Here is a 20,893-nt window from a genome sequence, read left to right as displayed (position 1 = left end):
AATTCCATGCCCTCATCATCAAACCATCAAAGAAGAATCCCTAACTCAATATATAGGCAGTATTGTGCTGGAAGCTTTTGGGCATATATGCCTGTATCCAAAATGGCACCTGGTCAAAGGAGCTATGTTCTGGTACAACTTGAGTCATCCTTTTCCCTTACTGGTAATAGTAACAATGTTCTTTATGATGATTCAAGAAAGTATCATAAACTCATGCATTAACAGTGCCTACCCTGTTCTTAGAATATATGCATAATGCATTCCTCCTACAAGAAAGTGGGAGGCTTTGAAGTGCTTATTATGTAACTGAAGGGATTATGCAAGTTTTTGTTGTTAAATGGACTATTTTTTAAAACTCAATTCAAATACGTTAAAAATCCCAGAGTCAGTATCTAATGGTCACAGAGCAAGTAAATATAATACTTCACAATACCTCATATCTAGCATATAGCATATCTAAAATCTATATTCAGTTAATAAATATTACACTTAAATCTCTGAGGTCATTATCTCTTTTTAGATCTCTAAATATATTTTGAGTGCATACCTTAAAGTCTACAATTCTTCAGACTAATTAAACTGAGAAAATTGCATTTGCAATGGGTGATATTCATTTCTATTAAGAAAACCAAAAAGTACACACACAAATATATATTTTGGAAATATGTATATGTACATGTGTATATACATATACATATATATATTCATCTTTCCTTTAGGAGAAATTCTGTATCTTTTAGGTATAGTCTTTCATTTGCTCTGGATGGAATGAATCTGTTGGTGAGCATCTTCTGGAAAAACATTATTTAGTGTGGCTGCATTTTCTGCTTTTTCTAGGAAGATCATTTCTATGAATTTCATACAGGCAAGTTGATAGCAAGGTAGGTTTTTATGTGCAATTTATTTTAAAACACTTTAGTATGAAGAGTGTGATACACACATATGTCCAAGTTTCTATCTACACCCTAGGGTCAGCCAATTGTCCCTATCAAGAATCCAGGCCAGGCACAGTAGCTCATGCCTGTAAGCCTGGGCAATGTAGCAAGATTCCATCTCTAAGAAAAGACAAAAAAAAAGAAAGAAAAATATTAGCCACATCTACACCTGGTGCTACCTGTAGTCCCAGCTACTCAGGAGGCTGAGGTGGGAAGACCTCTTGAGCCCAAGAGTTCAAGGCTGCAGTGAGCTGTGATGCTGTGATCGAGCCACTGTACTCTAGCTTGGGTGAAAGAGTGAGGCTCCATCTCCAAAAAATAAAATAAAATTATATTCTACTAACCACCCTCCCCTAATCAGAATGACCACACACTTCAAAGCAGCTACTTTAAATAAACTATTTGGAATTCCTTTATCTCAGATCATCCCTGTAGTATTTTTTTTAATCAGCACAATGAATGCTAGAGGCAGAATACCTGAAATTAGTGGTATTCAAAATATGTGAATTGTCAAACATATTTTAAGGAAGCCCCTTGCCTTTGCATGAATACAGAGGATATAGAATCTAGCAGACCCTTTATGTTTTGCCCTTGGGAATGGTCCCCTACCTTTGATCCCTGAATGATCTTGTGTTCTGCTATGATTACGGTAGGGTTTTATTTGCCTGACACTGAGAGAGGTTTAGCTTAATCCTGTGTTTGACTCAAGTGACTCCTTTGTGCAATGAATTTTGAGACGTGCCAAGATGGCAGAGATCTGGGACTTCACTGAGCTGACAAAAGAGATTGCATGACTGTTTATTCCTACTTACTAGAAAATGTTTAGATGTTTTATTGACTATGGTCTGAGGATTTCTTTCATTAAAATCTGGTAACAGGTCTTGTCGAGGAGTAGCTAATTATCACCTAACCTGTAGTTACCAGTGGCAAAGATCCACCAAATAGAACCTAATAGATGGATGTGATCAAACTGGCTTAATCTAGTTCATGATAAGTTCTTTTCAGCATCAGTCATGTGACATTCTTTCAACAATATATTTGACCTAATTAGGTATTTATTAAGGACCTACTAAAATTAATTGAGTAATAGTTTAAACTAAATTAAAATAAACCATATACAAATATGCAGAAAGACTCAATAATTGAAATAGCATGGTCTTAGTTCATTTTCAATTCAGAAAATCAGATGCATTTTCTCTGTTGTTTTGGTACAACCAGATGGAAATCATCACTTTGGTGGACATTTGTGAAGCTGGTATTCAAAAGCAGTTATGTGATTTAGTAAAAGGGGAAAAAAATTGGATTTTGAGTTCATAGCTCTCAAATTCTTGTTTAATAGAGGTTTTTATCTTTGAAAAACTGAATGCCATTGGCACTTGCTTGCTTTTAATTTATTACTTTGTAAACGAAAGAGTAAAACTGGTCTTATTGATTGATTGGTTCACTTATTTCCTCATTCTTTCAATAAATGAAAAACAGGTTCAGCATTCCTAATCAGAAAATTTGAAATTCAAAGCTTCATGATATGAATGCTGAGATAATGGCCAAAGGAAATTCTCATTAGTGCATTTTGATTTCAAAATTTCAGTTAGGAATGCTCAACCAGGTATAATGATAATGCAAATATTCCAAAATTTAAAAGAATCCAAAATCTAAATCACATCCGGTGCTAAGCATTTTGGTTAAGGGATACTCAAACTGTTACAATTGCAAACACTATTTATTATGTGTTAAACACATCATGCTCTTTGACATATGAAATTTTAAAAACAATCTTGTAAAGTCAATACTTTTATTATCCCCATGTTAGAGATGAAGATGCTGAGGCACACAGACTGTACATGGATTTTCCGAAGCCTTGAGTTGTGTCCCCTCAAAGTTCACATATTGAAGTTCTGAACCCTAATGCTTCAGAATGTGAATGCATTTGGAGATAGGACCTTTAAAGGAGTGGTTAAGTTAAAATGAGGTCATTAGGCTGGGCGTGGTGGCTCACGCCTGTAATCCCAGCACTTTGGGAGGCCGAGACGGGCGGATCACGAGGTCAGCAGATAGAGACCATCGTGGCTAACACGGTAAAACCCCGTCTCTACTAAAAATACAAAAAATTAGCCGGGCGTGTTGGCGGGCACCTGTAGTCTCAGCTACTCAGGAGGCTGAGGCGGGAGAATGGCATGAACCCGGGAGGCGGAGCTTGCAGTGAGCCGAGATCGTGCCACTGCACTCCAGCCTGGGGGACAGAGCGAGTCTCCGTCTCAAAAAAAAAAAATGAGGTCATTAGGATGGCTCCTAATCAAATACAGCTAGTATCCCCATAAGAAGAGGAAATGTGGACACAGACATCTATAGAAGGAAGACCACGTGAAGACACAGGGAGAAGATAGCTGTTTACAGGCAAAGAAGAGAGACCTCCGAAGAAACTAACCCTGCTGACACCTTGACATTAGACTTCTAGCTTTCAGAATTAAGAGAAAATAAATTTCTATTGTTTAATTCACCCATTCAGTGGCACTCTGTTATAGTTAACACATAAATCTTAGATGATATTTTGATACATGTATGTCACATATTAACATTTTTTCATATGCACTAAATAAAAAACATCAATTTATATGATCTGTTCTTTTGGCTCAAGGATGTTTAACTCTTTTTTTTTTTAACATGCTCCAACTGTTACTTTGCAGGATTTCCGGGAGAAAATTCTAAGACAGCACAGGAAGGATTCTGTCACACATACGGCCCGAAACTCCAGAGTTTATGGATAGATACCAGATGATTGAAGGATTTAGCCTGATTTATTATCTCTAACCGTGTATGTTTTACTGGGGTTTTTATATTCTAATCATCAAGAGTGGGAAGTATTCCTAAATTATTTTAGGCAATCCAACTATCTTGAAGGCTTTCGATTTCACCAATGAGAGATAATTTTTAACATTTATCATGTTGATTTATAAGTCATTATTTTTCCATAGTTAAAACGCCATAATTTGACATCCAGTATAGTTGTTAGCAAAGAAATAACTAATATTGAATAAAAGGAGTGATTCTAGCAGCCACCAAGGCTATGCCCTTTCGGAAAGAAAGCTAGCTGACTTCTGAACTGTGCATTCATGATCATGTGGTGGCTGGTCATTTCTCAAATGCACTTCCTTGGATAGCACCTGGACATCAGTTTAGACTAAGTAACACACATACATAGTATTCCACTGTACAAGCTGAAGTATTTTAAAGTAAACGGCAAGTATCATGACTCTAGGTGTCTCTAGCCAGCAAGCAACAGCGTCTGGATTTGAACCCAAGAAGTCATAATAGAGAGATTGTGCCCCTAAGTCATTGGTACGTGAAGCACTTACTGGATGATAATTCACAACAGGTATAGCAAGTTAAAATCCTGAAAATTATTTGATTTAACCCCACAACAAAATTGAGAGGGAGCTCATATAGACAGAGGCTCAGGGAGTATTTTTTTTTTCCTCTCAAGGGTAGACAGTAAGTATTGAAAGTGAAGAGGCAAGGCAATTTTGGGTTTGCAGCTAGTGCAGTTGCACAGAACTTCATGTGCAGATGTGCAGAAGAGAGTCATGCTTGGGTTTAAATGCTCTACAGTTGCCATCTTGGGATTCTAAGTAGTTTTATATTTTACACTGTGTTTTGTGAGTGAAATGTGAGGGGACAATGGATTATTACAGCAAGCTTGGAGCCTCCGTACAGGGGCAGCTTCCTTCCCTTTCCATGTCTCCAGGATTGATTCTTAGTTTCCTGCTTCCCTGTTCTCACCCAAGGGCTGAGGCAACCCTCAGCCCTGGGAGGAATAACTGGCAGTAGGTGCTGGGGAAGGCCAGGATTGAGTGTATGCCACCAGCTCTAAATTTTCGAAAGGGATCCTGGATAACTGTGAGATGCTGTATTCACTCTGAGAGTGTGTCTCCATACCCCAGACTGTACAGCATTAAATAGAGCTAAACCTATCAGATTTATTAACAAATGAAAGATACCTTGGCACCCCAAGAGAGAGACCACAGGAGAAAGGAAAATTTTTTTTCTCTGTGTTTTGATCAAGGGACTTGACATTTTCATTTTGCACTGGGTCCTGAAAATTATGTGGCTAGTCCTGTGAAGAGGAGAAAAGTCAGGTCTTCTAAGAGCATGGTCAGTATTACTTGGACTACACTTGTGGTAAAATTGCTCCACAAAAAGTGATACTACCATGTGGTGCATTCTGAGACGGGACCAGAGCAGGTTGCAAGGTTAATGCCGAAGCAGAAAAACTAGGCAGAAGGTTGGCTAAAGGGCAGAAGGGTAGTGCTTGCTTGGTGCTAACAGATTTAATATACTCTGGTATGTTTAAACATGCTATAGAAACATAAAAATATCATGAAAGTAGGGCCAATATAAGCTTGTGTTTAAAAAATTAACTAAATTAAATTGAGAAAGAAAAAGGGCCAACAAACCGCTGCTCAATGAAATAAAAGAGGATACAAAGAAATGGAAGAACATTCCATGCTCATGGGTAGGAAGAATCAATATCGTGAAAATGGCCATACTGTCCAAGGTAATTTATAGATTCAATGCCATCCCTATCAAGCTACCAATGACTTTCTTCACAGAATTGGAAAAAACTACTTTAAAGTTCATATGGAACCAAAAAGGAACCCGCATCGCCAAGTCAATTGTAAGCTAAAAGAACAAAGCTGGAGACGTCATGCTACCTGACTTCGAACTATACTACAAGGCTATAGTAACCAAAACAGCATGGTACTGGTACCAAAACAGAGATATAGACCAATGGAACAGAAGAAAGCCCTCAGAAATAACGCCGCATATCTACAACTATCTGATCTTTGACAAACCTGAGAAAAACAAGCAATGGGGAAAGAATTCCCTATTTAATAAATGGTGCTGGGAAAACTGGCTAGCCATATGTAGAAAGCTGAAACTGGATCCCTTCCTTACACCTTATACAAAAATTAAGTCAAGATGGATTAAAGACTTAAACGTTAGACCTAAAACCAGAAAAACCCTAGAAGAAAACCTAGGCAATATCATTCAGGACATAGGCATGGGCAAGGACTTCATGTCTAAAACACCAAAAGCAATGGCAACAAAAGCCAAAATTCACAAATGGGATCTAATTAAACTAAAGAGCTTCTGTACAGCAAAAGAAACTACCAACAGAGTGAACAGGCAACCTACAGAATGGGAGAAAATTTTCGCAACCTACTCATCTGACAAAGGGCTAATATCCAGAATCTACAATGAACTCCAACAAATTTACAAGAAAAAAACAAACAACCCCATCACAAAGTGGGCGAAGGATATGAACAGACACTTCTCAAAAGAAGACATTTATGCAGCCAAAAAACACATGAAAAATTGCTCATCATCACTGGCCATCAGAGAAATGCAAATCAAAACCACAATGAGATACCATCTCACACCAGTTAGAATGGCAATCATTAAAAAGTCAGGAAACAACAGGTGCTGGAGAGGATGTGGAGAAATAGGACCACTTTTACACTGTTGGTGGGACTGTAAACTAGTTCAACCATTGTGGAAGTCGGTGTGGTGATTCCTCAGGGATCTAGAACTAGAAATACCATTTGACCCAGCCATCCCATTACTGGGTATATACCCAAAGGATTAGAAATCATGCTGCTATAAAGACACATGCACACGTATGTTTATTGTGGCACTATTCACAATAGCAAAGACTTGGAACCAACCTAAATGTCCAACAATGATAGAGTGGATTAAGAAAATGTGGCACATATACACCATGGAATACTATGCAGCCATAAAAAATGATGAGTTCATGTCCTTTGTAGGGACATGGATGAAACTGGAAACCATCATTCTTAGCAAACTATTGCAAGGACAAAAAACCAAACACCGCATGTTCTCACTCATAGGTGGGAATTGAACAATGAGAACACATGGACACAGGAAGGGGAACATCACACTCTGGGGGCTGTTGTGGGTTGAGAGGAGAGGGGAGGGATAGCATTAGGAGATATACCTAATGCTAAATGACGAGTTAATGAGTGCAGCACACCAACATGGCACATGTATACATATGTAACAAACCTGCACGTTGTGCACATGTATCCTAAAACTTAAAGTATAATAATAATAAAATTAAAAAAAGAAAAAGGGCCAACAGTTTATAGCCATTTTTGTTCATTAATATGCAATTATGAAAAATCTATAATCTGAGCTTATAAAAAGAGACTCACTTGAGCCTTCCTTGGACTTTGAGAGATTCAATAAGGAAAGATCAAGAGAATACAAGTGAAGTGAAATTAAGCAAACATTGTATCCATAGTACTTCTTCCCTATGGCAGGCAGCAGTAACCAATGGTGTGCCCCAGGTCCATTCATTCAACAAACACGCACTATTTCTTTCTTTGGCACCAGTTCTCTTCTACCCAATGGCACTGCCCAAAGAGAAAAAGACAAGCATTTTGCTTTGTGCCTTTGGGTGGAGAGCAATCTAGAAGTAAAGAATTAAAATTCAACTGCTGTGTCAGAGACATACTGCTGGCTGGAGAAATGGAGGAGGAAATAGCTAACACTGCTTGAGAATGATGTGTTGCCAGGTTAAGAAGCCACCAGAGCTTCAGGCAGCCGGAAGCTGCACTTGTCTAAGTGGAGGAGCAGAGGCTGGAGAAACAGCTGAGAGCCTTGCTAGGGTTGTTTGGTGCTGGTGATTGGTTCCTGAATCTTGGGCATGTCACTTACTCTGAGTTGATGGAACTTTCATGTTGGCTCTTCCTGTAATTCTAAGCTAAGTAGTGCGACTTGGCAATAGGGAATCTTCAGAAGTATTTTAAGAAAGGGAATAACATGATCAAAAATGCCACTGGGTGAAGCTTGGAAGGACTTGAAGTGTTGGAAGACTGGAGAGAGGGAATCCAGGGGGACAACTGCAAGAAGCGGTAGTAAAAAGGATGATGAAATCTAACACTGCCAGTGGCCATCTGCTCAAGGAAGAAGAATTGCATTTGCGAGAGATTTAGTCATCAATAACAACTTTATTCCTCAGTAAAATATCAATATCCACTTCATCGATAAGAACTTTATTATATAATTATATATCACATTATACTTTCTTAAATTATTTCTATATTATTCCATTTGATCCCTATAAACCCTTAGGATAAGTGGTAGATGGTATACTATCATTATTGCCATTGCATCCAAAAGATGAGGCTGAAGTCACACAGTCAGTCTATTGGAGCATCAGAATCTCAGACCTCTTGATTGTCACAGGCCTTCCTGTCTACATTTTACATTTTCTGTACTAACAATCTATACTTTATGCACTTTTCCACATTCCGTATACTTTTAAAAGTCTCAGTGTCATGCTCCTGTACCCACCTCTCTGAATTCTCCAAAGACACACAGCTAAGTATTTTGCAATTCCACCTTCTAGTTTCACTAGTAAAAGTTCAGAGATATGAAAATGCATTCAAAAGGCTATGAGGTGGACAGCCAATGAAGACCAGACTTTAAATCAAAGTTTGAATATGTTCTTATTGTAACTATGTAAGTTCATAGGTTAAAACTTTGTTTCATTTTCCTTTTGGCTGAATAGACAGTTTCTCAAGATCCAACTTTAATCAGTATTTTATGAACTCTCAGTATATTAACACAGAAACCGTACACGTCTCCAAAGTTAAAAAATAATGTTGCCCTAGGTAGTTATGTTGCTGAGCAAAAATCATAGCAGTGTGAACAGAGAATTGAGACTGAACCACAAACACCTGTTCAGAATCCAAATTGTCTTCCCTAAAACAGCAGCTGAAATGCATTTGGACAAGTTAAATGGTTCTCTATTTTTCCTTCCTTAAGGAAGTACTTTTCTTTATGTTAGTTATCAGAAGGCAGAACACACTGAATTATGGTGCTACTCGCTATTCAGCCAATTGCTGGTGGGTATAATGATGCACCTGTTAGTTGAGAAACCCTGGGATACAAAACTGTTCAGCAAGCAGACATCCTCAGACAGACGGAGGGCCTGCTGAATATTCCCGCTGAATTATGCAAGATTTTCTGGTTTATGGTCATTAAAGGCAGTGATAAAGCAGCTGTCACTGAGTAGGATGTTGTCAAATATCAATGTGAAGAATAAAGATGATTACCCCGGTACCACTCATCACATTACTATGAGCTTTGTGTTAGTATTTCCCTTATAAATCCTTATTTTGATAAGATTATGAATTGCCTGACTAAATATTTGCCCCAGGCATTACCTTGACGCTAAAGGTCTAAAACAAGATACATGTGCAATATGTGTCTGCGCACTCTAGGCTTTTCATGGCGTCTCAGAAGAAAAAGGCTTGAAAGAAAGGCTGAAATCATGGGGCTGATTTTACAATTAAAATGAAAATGGAACTGAGCTACTTGTTGACAGTCTATTCCTTTTGTATTTAGTCTATCCACCAAACTGAACTGGTTTGAACGGGTTCACAATTGAACAGGGAGAAGCTGAAAAAGGAAGAATATTGAAAAGATGTACATCTTTTTTATTTCATTAACATCGCCAGCCTGGGATTTCAGAGATTGTTTATGTTGTCTGACATGTGAGTGTTGGGAGAGGGAAACAGTGTGAATGCCTTTAGAGTCACATTGCCCAGCCATGAGGCATGTCTGGCACTTGGAAACACCATGGGGACAGAGCAGTGTACTCAATAAATAACAAGTGAGGGCAATGATGATGGAGCAAATATTTGGACACCTCTGTGACCACAAACAGAGGTAAATGTTTATTGATACAAAACAAAAAAATCAAATACAAAGAACAGGTTTAGGCAACACATAAAACTGAGTGGAGAACTAAAGACTGAACACTGTATCTTCACGATGTTGGCATCATTTCTAATAGATACCAAGTAATGGGGTTGGCTGATTTTTTTAGAGTTAATTTGATGTGTTTCTTTGGCTTTTATTAAAAGCATTCATAAACGATGTCATATCATAAGATAATAAGAAAATATCCCTATAGAGATATTTGACTATGAGTAAGTCCAAATGACAAAGAAAAAATCTAGTCTTTTAGAGATTACAAAAACATAAAGCATCCCAGTTTCAGTAGAATTTAACTTCACATTTATGTATCAAATGCACTTAGAGTCTCATGCCAATTGAGAAGTTTAGGCAAGTAATTTAATAGGTAATAGTTTTTATTTATTAAAACATAGAAACTTAGAGACATCTTAAAAAACTGCTTGAGGATTTATGGCATTTAAAAAGAAGGAATTGTCTGCAGCTTTGTGACAATTATTTAGTGCCTATTTATGAGTAAGAATATCTTGTTTTTCAAATGGCTTAGTCTAGTATATAATGGGGAGAATGAGGCATATAAAATGCCCACCTATTTCTAGCAGCACATCTATATGTTTTATATGTTTCTGCCTTCTAGATGGTAAGTCATGTCTTACTAAATTATGTTCCTCATTAGGTTAGTATTTTATCTTGCATATTGTAGGTGCTCAATAAATATGTATCTAAGGAGTAGATGAAGGAGATGAGTAAAGAAAAGCAGAAGTTCCTGGGGTTGGGGGATAGTAGTGTATGCAAACACAGAGGCATGACCCTGCCATTGAGCATCATGGGTAACAGGAAGGAAGGAAAGAAGGAAGGAGGGAAGGAAGGAAGGAAGGAAGGTAGGTAGGTAAGGAGGGAGGGAGAGTGGGAGGGAGGGAGGGAGGGAGGGAGGAAGGAAGGGTGGGTGGGAGGAAGGAAGGGTGGGTGGGAGGGAGGGAGGGAGGGAGGAAGGGTGGGAGGGAGGAAGGAAGGGTGGGAGGGAGGGAGGGAGGAAGGGTGGGAGGGAGGGAGGGAGGGAGGAAGGGTGGGAGGGAGGGAGGGAGGGAGGAAGGGTGGGAGGGAGGGAGGGAGGAAGGAAGGGTGGGAGGGAGGGAGGGAGGAAGGAAGGGTGGGAGGGAGGGAGGGAGGAAGGAAGGGTGGGAGGCATGGAGGGAGGAAGGAAGGAAGGAAGGAAGGGTGGGAGGCATGGAGGGAGGAAGGAAGGAAGGGCGGGAGGCAGGGAGGGAGAAAGACCCTGAGAAGGAAAGTCATTTCCTTTGATACTGGGCATGTTGCAGTGGAGGGGCTTGTGTCCTGGTGGTCATTGGAAATTCAGTTCCACAGTTCAGTTTTTCCAATTCAGAAAAGCAGAGAGTCTGAAAACAAAATTTTATTGCAAACATATGGTAAGCTTGTTTAGTGGTAAAACCTGATCTGATTCCACTAAGTCTCTTTAGATTTTTTTTAATATATTCCACCTCATAAACATTTTCATAAGTTTTTCAGTAGAAATGTTACTGTGTTTGATTACTAGGCACTGTTCCAGTCCCCAGCTGGGGGTGTTATTTAATGTATACTGTATGTGTACCTTATTACATTTCTAAATTATGACCAACTTTGAATTACTAAACGCATCCCATTGCCAAGGGTTTCAGATAAAGGACTGTGGATCTATGGGAGTTCACAAGGGAACATGACATTAAGTCCACTTGCGGAGTTGGTTAAATCACTTGCTCAGGTGAAGCAACTCTCCAGTTGTATACTGGGGTTTGAATACAAGTGTTTCTAACCTTAAAGTTGTGATTCTTCCCTCTCTTCAAAGAATTATAGTAACAAAAGTGAAAGAAGTCAACAAATATATGGTTATAGGTTTAATATTTGCTAGGCATTGCTGTAATTGAATTTATACATAATCTTTATGTAGTCTTGATGTAGGTATTATTTTTATCATAATTTTACAGATGAGAAAAAATCCAGGGAAATTAAGCAACTCATGCGAGACCACAAAGTTTATTAGTGTCAGAGGTGAAATTATGAACCTAGATAGTCATTCTCTATACCCAATCGACATACAGTACTTTTAAGACAGGATATGTCTAGGACATTGACTGTAAAACGAGGGAATATGAAGCCTCTTTGAAAAAAAATTCATGAAAAGGAGGAGACGGAGAACAAAACAAAGAAGGCAATAAGGATGAAAAATGGGCAGAAATTCTTATTTTAAACACAAGGATGGTGGTATCTGAAGAGTACACCTAAGAAGGGGAGGCTTAGTGGTTAAAACCCAGGAGAGCTGCATGGATTATACCCATGTAACTTTGAGAAGCTTGAATTTATCTGTTTTGCATGATTGGTTTATACTTTATCATGGGCATGAATTAGTTATTCTCATTGACTTTCTTTCCAAAACCTCTTATTAAAAGTTTCAATGAAATATTATTCTAAAAGTACTTTGGTAAACACGCTGTATAGACATAAATAATTGAAATAAGATATTCATGGAAATGTCTGGATTTCCCATAAAGCAGAGCCTGACACAGCACTGTGTGCTATTGCTTGGCTGGCCAGCCCTGGAGGGCAGGAGTGATGGACAAGGGGAGTGAGGCAGAGAAAGTGAAACAGGCAACTAAGAATGCAGCTGATTTCTGGGTCTGGAGAACGTCCTCCAAAAAGTCACTTTGTCTCAGTTCAGTGAGGTGGATGAGGGAAGAAGTAATCTACTGTTCTCATCTCCCACTGGTCAAAGTTTCGCCCTGCTGGGCATCCATCAAGTTCCTAGCACTTCCAGGTTGAAGTTGTACAAGCTGCAATAGGGTCTTGCTTGTTGATGTTCACTTCTTCACATCAACAGAAATACTAGGGAGGTGGAGGATTATGTAGCCTAGGCAGGAGGTGAGGTGGGGGCAGGTGGCACTTCCCTGCAATTGGTGGGAGCCCATGTGCAGCAAGGCACCAGTAGCAGCTGGAACCAGAGACAGGCAAGAGAGACAGGATCTGAAGTTATTGGTGATATGTGGTCTAATGGGTCACTGGTGCATTTTAAATGATACTTTCCAGACTATGACCTGCTGTACACAATGTAACAATGTAAATAGGGAGCTATGCATCAATGCAGTTGGGCAATAGTTAGGGTTCTCCAGAGAGAGACAGCAACAGTAGAATGGATGGATGGATAGACAGATAGATAGATAGATAGATAGATAGATAGATAGATAGATAGATAGATAGATAGATAGATGAGGGGATTAGTTAGGGGAATTGGCTCATGTAATTATGAAGGTTGAGAAGTCCCACAACAGGCTGTGTACAAGCTGGAGACACAGGGATTCAGCAATATGGCTGGCTCAGTACAAATTTGAAAGCCTCAGAATCACAGAAGCTGATGGTGTAATGCTTAGTCTGGAGCTGAAGGCCTGAGAACTTGGGAGGTGGGGTTGGTAGACTACTAGTGAAAGTCCTGGAGTCCAGAGGCTGGAGAATCTCAAGTATGGGTGTCTAAGGGCAAGAGAAGAAAGATGTTCTCGCTCCATGAGAGAGAAAGAAAAATTTCCCTTTCCTCTGCTTTTGTTCTATCCAGGCCCTCAGCTGATTGGATGGTGTCTGCCCATCTTGAGGGCAGATCTTCCCCTTTCAGGCCATTGACTCGCATGCCAATCTCCTCCAGAAACACCCTCACTGATACATCCAGAAATAATGCTTTGCCGGCTGAGACAGTAGAATCCTTACCTGCACTCTTTCATAGGAGTAGCTGCAAATTCTATATGACTATGAAGTTTAGGTAAAATTATCTTTTCTCGTAAAGGAACATGATCCAATAAAATTTTGTTTCATAAACTCTATAAGTAAATTAAATTTTCAGAAATGGGTTCTTATTAGATAATCTGTCTTTCATTCTTTCTGTCCTTTGTTTTTTCTTGCAATTTGTAAGAAATTTCCTTGACATTTATGAAGTGACTGTAATAAACAAAAGGGAAAATGTATTTTGAAAAGCTAAAACACATGAGTGGCTACTAATTGGAACCTTTGCGTTTTAGCTTTCTGGCATACCCGAGGACATTTTCTAGCAGGGATTATTTATTTCCCCTGGATTTTAATTTCTTTTATGATGATTTGGCTATTTGTTACCCTACCGAAGGCATTGGAATTAAAGAATGAGGGTCATTTAAGTGCCTGAAAATAAATCTTTAAGATATACTCCCCCCACTCCCACCATAGAAATATCATGAGGCCTAGGGTGTCACTTAGAATCGTTACCATGTTGGGAAGACTTCATTGGCTCCCACTGCATGGCTTTCTCCAGCAGTCTTGGTAAACAGCACCTATTCATCTGGATGGAATGGACAGAAGCTCATATAGGAAACTGGGTTATCCTTGCAAAGGCTTAAATGAGATGATTGCCACTGGAAAGCACCAATTAAATTGAATGTTATAAGGGTGACAAGGCCAGGAACTGTACTGTGACCTAACAGATGCCCTCAGTGTGTGTTGTGAATTATGCCACAAGATTCCTAGCTGTGAGGTTTTCTCTTACCCGTGGACTATGGGTTATACGATGCCGCACACTGGAGGCAGGATCCATAATATGGAAGTGAAAAGCCTGGGATTTTGTGTAGGTTGAGCTTGGTTTGAATAGCAGTTTTTCCTGTTTAAAATTAATCCCCAAGAACCTCTGTTATCAAATTGTTATTCCTATCCTTTACCTACCTTGCAGAGTTGCAGAGAGGATGAATGTGGTAATACAGTTAAAATTCTTGAGAGCCCTCAACAAGTGGTTGTTGTCATAAAGTTATTAAAAACCCAAATTTACTTAGATACTTCAAGAGCAAACAACCAAACTCACGCCTTTAGCAGTTTTTAAGGTTTTGATTCAATTCCTCCCTTTGTACAAAAAAAAAAGAGAAAAACAACATTGCTGCCAAACAGGCAATAATCAGCTTCACAACCTTGAAAGATGCTTTTTAATTTATCATTTTCCACTTGCACTGAGAATACATTCACAAGATGAAAGAGCAGATAAAACATTTCCTTTGCTATTGAGATAATAGCAGCCACAATGATGTCCTATAGCCCAGCCTCAACTCTCTTGACAAACTTTAAAACATACTAGACTCCATTGTTAAAGAACATGTATGCAAAATCAAGAAACCCAACACATTTCAAAGTAAACCTTTGGCCTACCACTTGCTGTCAATTCTTTTTTTCTTGCTCAATGAATCCCAGAGCTATCTCTGGAATTACATGATAATATCAAATCCCCATTTTGCAACACAACCTTTCCTTCTGCCCCTGAAAACCACTCAATAGATTCCCTTTGCACTTAGGATAAAATTTGAGCTCCTTTACATGAATTCCAAGGCTGTCCACAGTTGGACCCTTCCCACATCATCAAACTCTAGTTCATAGCAGAAGCTTGATACCTAAGAGATGTTCAGTAAATAGTTGATGTCTGACTAATGATCTTTCTCTTGTTAATTCACCCCATGCTGTGTACTCTAGTCATATTATACTCCTTTATGACACTCATCCTCCCAAACACACTCATAAGTCTAGGTCACAGCACATTCTGTGAACTCTGCCCCCCTCCTTCTAGCCACACTCCATCCCCCTTTTGCCTTCTATACTCCTCAAGACTTGGTTTAGATGTTATTTCAAGGAAGTATTCTCTGATTGCTGGTCTAGAATAGGTCCTTCCTCTATAAATGCCTTATAGAATTTCTCACCATTTCCACTATATCAGTTTATGATAATCAAAGGTTTATTATGTGACTTTCTGCTATGCAACAAACTCCTGGTACATAGCTGTATGAATCATGGCTTTTTATTTTATGTATTTTGATGCTTTGACATCTGGGACAGTGTTATCACTGGAGGGATGGCCCCTTTAGGGTTACCTAATTCCTAGAAATAAACTACTCCCAGCTCCTCTAATATGCAAGCCAACCAATCCAGAGGCAGCACCTCAGATCACCTTCTCTAGCAGGCTCTCACACTTAGGGTCATTTCTAATCACTCAAAGCCAGGTACCATACGATGAGGGACAGCTCTTCTGCCCAGAGCCTGCTGAACTTATTGAAACCTGAACTTTCTGCCCCGTGCTTCTCCTAACAAAAACCACATTAAAGACTCTTGCTACATTTTCACCAGCCCCCTCTGCCTCCTGTCAGACCCCAGTGCTTCCGTGTGGCCCCATGAGGTGGCCTGTCCCCTCCTCATGGGATATGTGAGTATAGCAAGCTATCTTTTCAACAGCAGTTCTCTTCATGCTTAAAAAATAATGAAACTTACATTTTAAGGCAGCAGAGATTTAACTTCTTTTTTTCACGTTGAATTTCCAGTCCCTACTATGGTACCTGTAAAAGTAATAAATGCCAAATAAATAAATAAATGAACACACACACATATATGTATATACACAAACACATTTCAAGTACTATTTATGTAATCAACTATGATAAACAAAATGTATAATATTTATATATAAAATAAGATGTTCACATTTCATTCACTAAATATGTAAAATGTGAATGTTTTGATAGCAATCGGAACTTACTTCTCTTTGCCTAATTTCTATTATTTATAGTTTTTACATTTTCTTTTAAATTGTGTACTTCGAACATTGTAGTTTGCTTGTAACAGAACTATCCTTGTTCCCAAGTTAGAAACTTAATTCTTAATTCTGAGTTTGATTGCTCTTAGACCTTCATCCTTTGACAAAACGTTTGGTTGAGAATAAAATGTATTTTGTACTGACATATAAATACTGTTCATTATGATTATAGTTAAATAAAATTAAATATAACTGCAACTGTCTTGTGATCTGACATAGTTGTGGGTGATTTACATGTAGAAATATTTTAGGAGATGAATAAAAGCAAGGACAGTCTATTTTGGATGTTTGGGTTGGCAACATTCATATCTCTGCTGGTCACACCTGCCATATGTTGGCTTCTCTTTTCCTCCAACTGTTTTCTTTCCTAAGAGTGACTTCCAGGCAGGAGACATCACTTCCCACTTCTGGATCTGAGAAATGCTCATGTTTGCATATCAAGCAGTTTGCCATTTTCCTGAAGTATCTCAATTCTGTGTTTTAGTCTCAGTATTCTTTCTTGTGATAGCTGAAATATTCATCAACTGAGCCACTTACTCCAAGTGCCAAAAAGCAAATGTTTTTGTTCCTTCAAATTTCTGTATCATGGGAATTTCTAGCTCCTGAGGAAGGCTGGCATGAGTGGATGGCCCACCTTCTTTAGTGTTCACGCTCAGGGCCACTATCTACCATTTCCAATCCCTCAAAGCCAGGTACCAGACAACTATAGATGTCCCTCTGCTGAGCTTATTCAAACTAATCCTATTCAAACTAAGCCAATCCTAAACCTGCTACCCTGGATTTGAGTTGTTTGAGAAGGCAAAATGAAACTCTTAAGACCACACCATAGGCAAAAGGAAAACTCTATTGCCTGTACCCAATAAAATGAACTTTATATCTGTAAGACCAGACCCAAAATAGAGTTATGTGCTGGGTAAGGCTGTTAGAAGTACAAACAGAAGCATGCTATTGGAGCTTCTTTCCTCTCTAATTTTTTGAACCCAAACATTGTCGATAACCTAATATCCCCCAAAGGTAAAGATTAATATTTCAGTTACCAAGCAAAACATTATTTCCTAGGTTTCTCAGAATGATTTTCCTTGCTCCTTTCCATTTTCTATCTAACTCTCATTTTTCCAGTCATCTTTCTTCTCTTTTGATGCTGTCTGCTTGATACCTATCAATATGTATAAAGTAATTCCTTTAAAGTTTTAGCTACTTTAAATAATTAAAACAAAACCTCTTGGGGCAAGAAGGAGTAATAAAAATGCAAGTCATGATTTTCACTTTTAATATAATTATAAATAAAACTAATATGAATAAGAGCCACTAAACCCACTGGGATGTTTTGTCTACTACCAAAGGGTTTTATTAAGGGTATTGCATTTTTAACATTGCCCCATTGGTGCCTCAGAACAGTGTCTCTAGGTATTATACATTCATCAGCTTAGGTAACTATATATAACTACACATGCTGGGACTAATTAACATAGAACTTAACAAAATTGCCTAGGGGAGTCAAGAGAGAACCAACATATCACAACATCCAACGAATTCATCATCTGAAAACACAGAAGTAAAACTAGGTAAGAAAAGAAGTCCAAGACAGGAAAGGGGTGTGCTATAAGTATGGAATACCCTGAGATAATTGAATCTTAAATGCAGAAATTTTTGACAAAGTGGCTGTAGCCTCAATCACGGTCCCATAGGATGTCATTTGGGACATGCGTCTATCCCTTACCAAGATTTTTATTGATAGTGATGGGAAGTGGGAGGAGAATTAAATCCACAAAATTAAATGCAAGCTATATACCAGAAGCTTTGAAAGCAACCAAATTAAAAAGATGTGTGATTAAGAATTCACCCTGCATCTAAGACAGGCTTGCTACTCCGGACTGCCCTGCTTCCTCCTCACTTCATCCAATCCACTTCACTGAGACCACAGTTTCTAGACTTTGCCCTGCTGGCTAAAAAGTACTTTTCCAGCCCCGGCCTGTAACAGAGATTGCTAAGTACTAATAGTATTCATTTTCTTCTGTTTTATTTATTTATTTATTTATTTATTTATTTATTTATTTATTTATTTATTTTTGCCCTTGTAGAAGAACCTCAGATTTCTCTGAAGAGACAGTGAGCCAATCTAAATTCTTAAACACCTTAAAACAGGTTTGGCCATCTGACTGGCCAATAAGATCTAAATGAAAGCCTCTTAGTCCTTTTTGAAAGGTTATGGAAGCTGAGACTGCCTGTATGGGAGATGTAATGGCTGGAATCCCTGCAGCTATTGCAGACTAAGAGGTACATGGATAATGGAAAACATTTGTGTAGAAGTAGAAAACTATAAGAAGCTTAGGCCCTGGTGGTACTATGCAGAGCCATCAAACAGCTTTAAACTGCTGTTCCCAGAATGCTATTATATAGGAGAATGAAATCTTAGTTGTTTAAAGCAGTATAATAATGCTTTTTCAGCTATTGGTAGCAGCTGAAAGCAATTTCTAACTAATATCAACCCTGATTTCTAAATTCTTTGTCTTTGTAGCCTAACAGCCTACATTCATTTCAAAAACAGCCTTAAAGTGTTCACTTCCTATTTCCCACCTTTCCCAACCTTATCTATTTCCTCTGTAACCAGCTCTCTGATTTCTTTTTTTCTGTGTTTGTGACTCTTCTGGGTAGACATGACTTTCTCTCTTTTTTTTTTTTTTGAAACAAGGTCTCGCTGTGTTTTCCAGGCTGGAATGCAGTGATGTTCTCTCTAAGTGCACAGTTTTTGCAGTCAGAAAGATGTGGGGCCAAATTTCTTGCTAATCGTGTTATATGAGACAATTCACTTTGTGTCTTTGTGTCTCTGTTTCCTCATCTGATAAGTGTGGCTGCCAATAGGGAGGGTTGGATGAGAGCATACATGCAAAGAACTTAGAACTCAATAAATTAGTGCTCAATAAATTAAGCTATTATTTGAAATATTTTGACAAGGTTAGCACTCTCACTGTAAAATTTTATGGAGAATCATGAGTCTAGTTAGAGCTGTTTTACTTAATCAAGCAGGGCCCTGTCTATCCTAAATCTCTTCCCTGAGGTGATACCAGTAGGCTGTGTACTTGACAGCCAGTGCTTCAAGACATATGTCATGCCTTTCTTGAAGCTTTGTGTTTTTCCTCTGTGTGACTAAGGGGTCCCTATTTTTTTCAGGCTTTTTTTCACATAACTTGCTTTAACAATGCTTAACACTCTGATTGAGTTGATGATACTAAATGAGGGAAAGGAGGGAAAGAATTTTGAGTAAGAAATATTAGAAATAATTAGTAGTGCAGGCCTTAAAGTCACTGGCTTTGGACTCAGGGGGACTTAATTGTGATTTTGAGTTTTTCTTTCATTAGCTGTGAGAGAATTATGCCACATAATTAATCTTTCCAAGCCTCAGCTTTGTTTTCACCTTTGAAGTGTAGATAATAATAGTTGTGCATAGATGGTAGTGATGAAGCTCAATTGAAATAATGCACGCGGACTACCTGGTGTGTGCCTGGAACCTCTCATATGCTCAATGAATCAGAACTATGAGCTCTGCTATGAGTAAAAGTGATAATGTCAATAAAGAAAATCAATAATCACACATTATGGGAGACTGACAGTTTATCAATCCACTTAAGATCTTCCAGAAATGACAATTTATTTTTCAATATTTATTTCATTAGTTTACGGGGTGTAGCTGGTATCTGGTTACATGGTTATTTAGCAGTGATTTCTGTGATTTTAGTGTGCCTGTCACCCAAGCAGTGTACGCTGTACCCAGTAAGTATCCTTTTATCCCTCACACTCCTCCCAACCTTCATTCCGGAGTCCCCAAAGTTCTTTATGTCTTCTTATGCCTTTGCATCCTCATAGCTTAGCTCCCACTTTAACTGAGAATATACAATCTTTGGTTTTCCATTCCTGAGTTGCTTTACTTAGAATAACAGCCTCCACCCAGCTCCAAGTTGCTACAAAATGCATTATTTTGTTCCTTCTTATGGCTGTGTAGTGTTCCATGGTGTATATATGCCACATTTTCTTAATCCACTTATTGGTTGATGGGTCACTTAGGTTGGTTCCGTATCTTTGCAGTTGTAAATTGTGTTGTTATAAACATGCATGCACATGTGTCTTTTTCATATAATGACTTCTTTTCCTTTGGGTAGATACCCAGCAGTGGGATGGCTGGATTTAATGGTACTTCTACTTTTAGTTCTTCAAGGAATTGCCATACTGTTTTCTATAGTGGTTGTACTAATTTACACTCACACGAGCAGTGCAAAACTGTTCCTTTTTCACCACATCCACACCAACACCTATTGTTTTATGACTTTTTAATTATGGCCATTCTTGCAGGAGTAAGATGGTATCTCATTGCAGTTTTAATGTGCAAGCAAGGACAATTGATACAATGGTACAGAAAGTGTTAAGAAATGGAGCAATAAGAAAGATGAGCATGTTCATAACTGCAAAACTTTTGGAAAGCTAGAGAAATGGAAATTCATGCCTGAGTTAGCACTTGCATCAGGATCATTTCTTCATTTTGTTTTCCCTA

At 38.5% G+C, this 20,893-nt stretch overlaps 1 long non-coding RNA gene across 1 annotated transcript in view; it reads right to left on the bottom strand.

The window, feature by feature from the left end:
• Window positions 1-20,893, bottom strand: part of LOC129526584 (uncharacterized) — a 227,818-nt gene that overhangs the window by 140,073 nt on the left and 66,852 nt on the right. The window contains exon 2 of the long non-coding RNA XR_008671251.2: window positions 16,026-16,090. This is a non-coding gene — a long non-coding RNA (uncharacterized lncRNA). The remainder of the gene's footprint in view (window positions 1-16,025; window positions 16,091-20,893) is intronic.

Source organism: Gorilla gorilla, chromosome 15 (genome assembly GCF_029281585.2).
Source record: "Gorilla gorilla gorilla isolate KB3781 chromosome 15, NHGRI_mGorGor1-v2.1_pri, whole genome shotgun sequence".
Lineage (NCBI taxonomy): Eukaryota > Metazoa > Chordata > Mammalia > Primates > Hominidae > Gorilla > Gorilla gorilla.
Note: the sequence above shows the minus strand (reverse complement) of the source record. Positions and strands in the feature narration are given on the sequence as shown.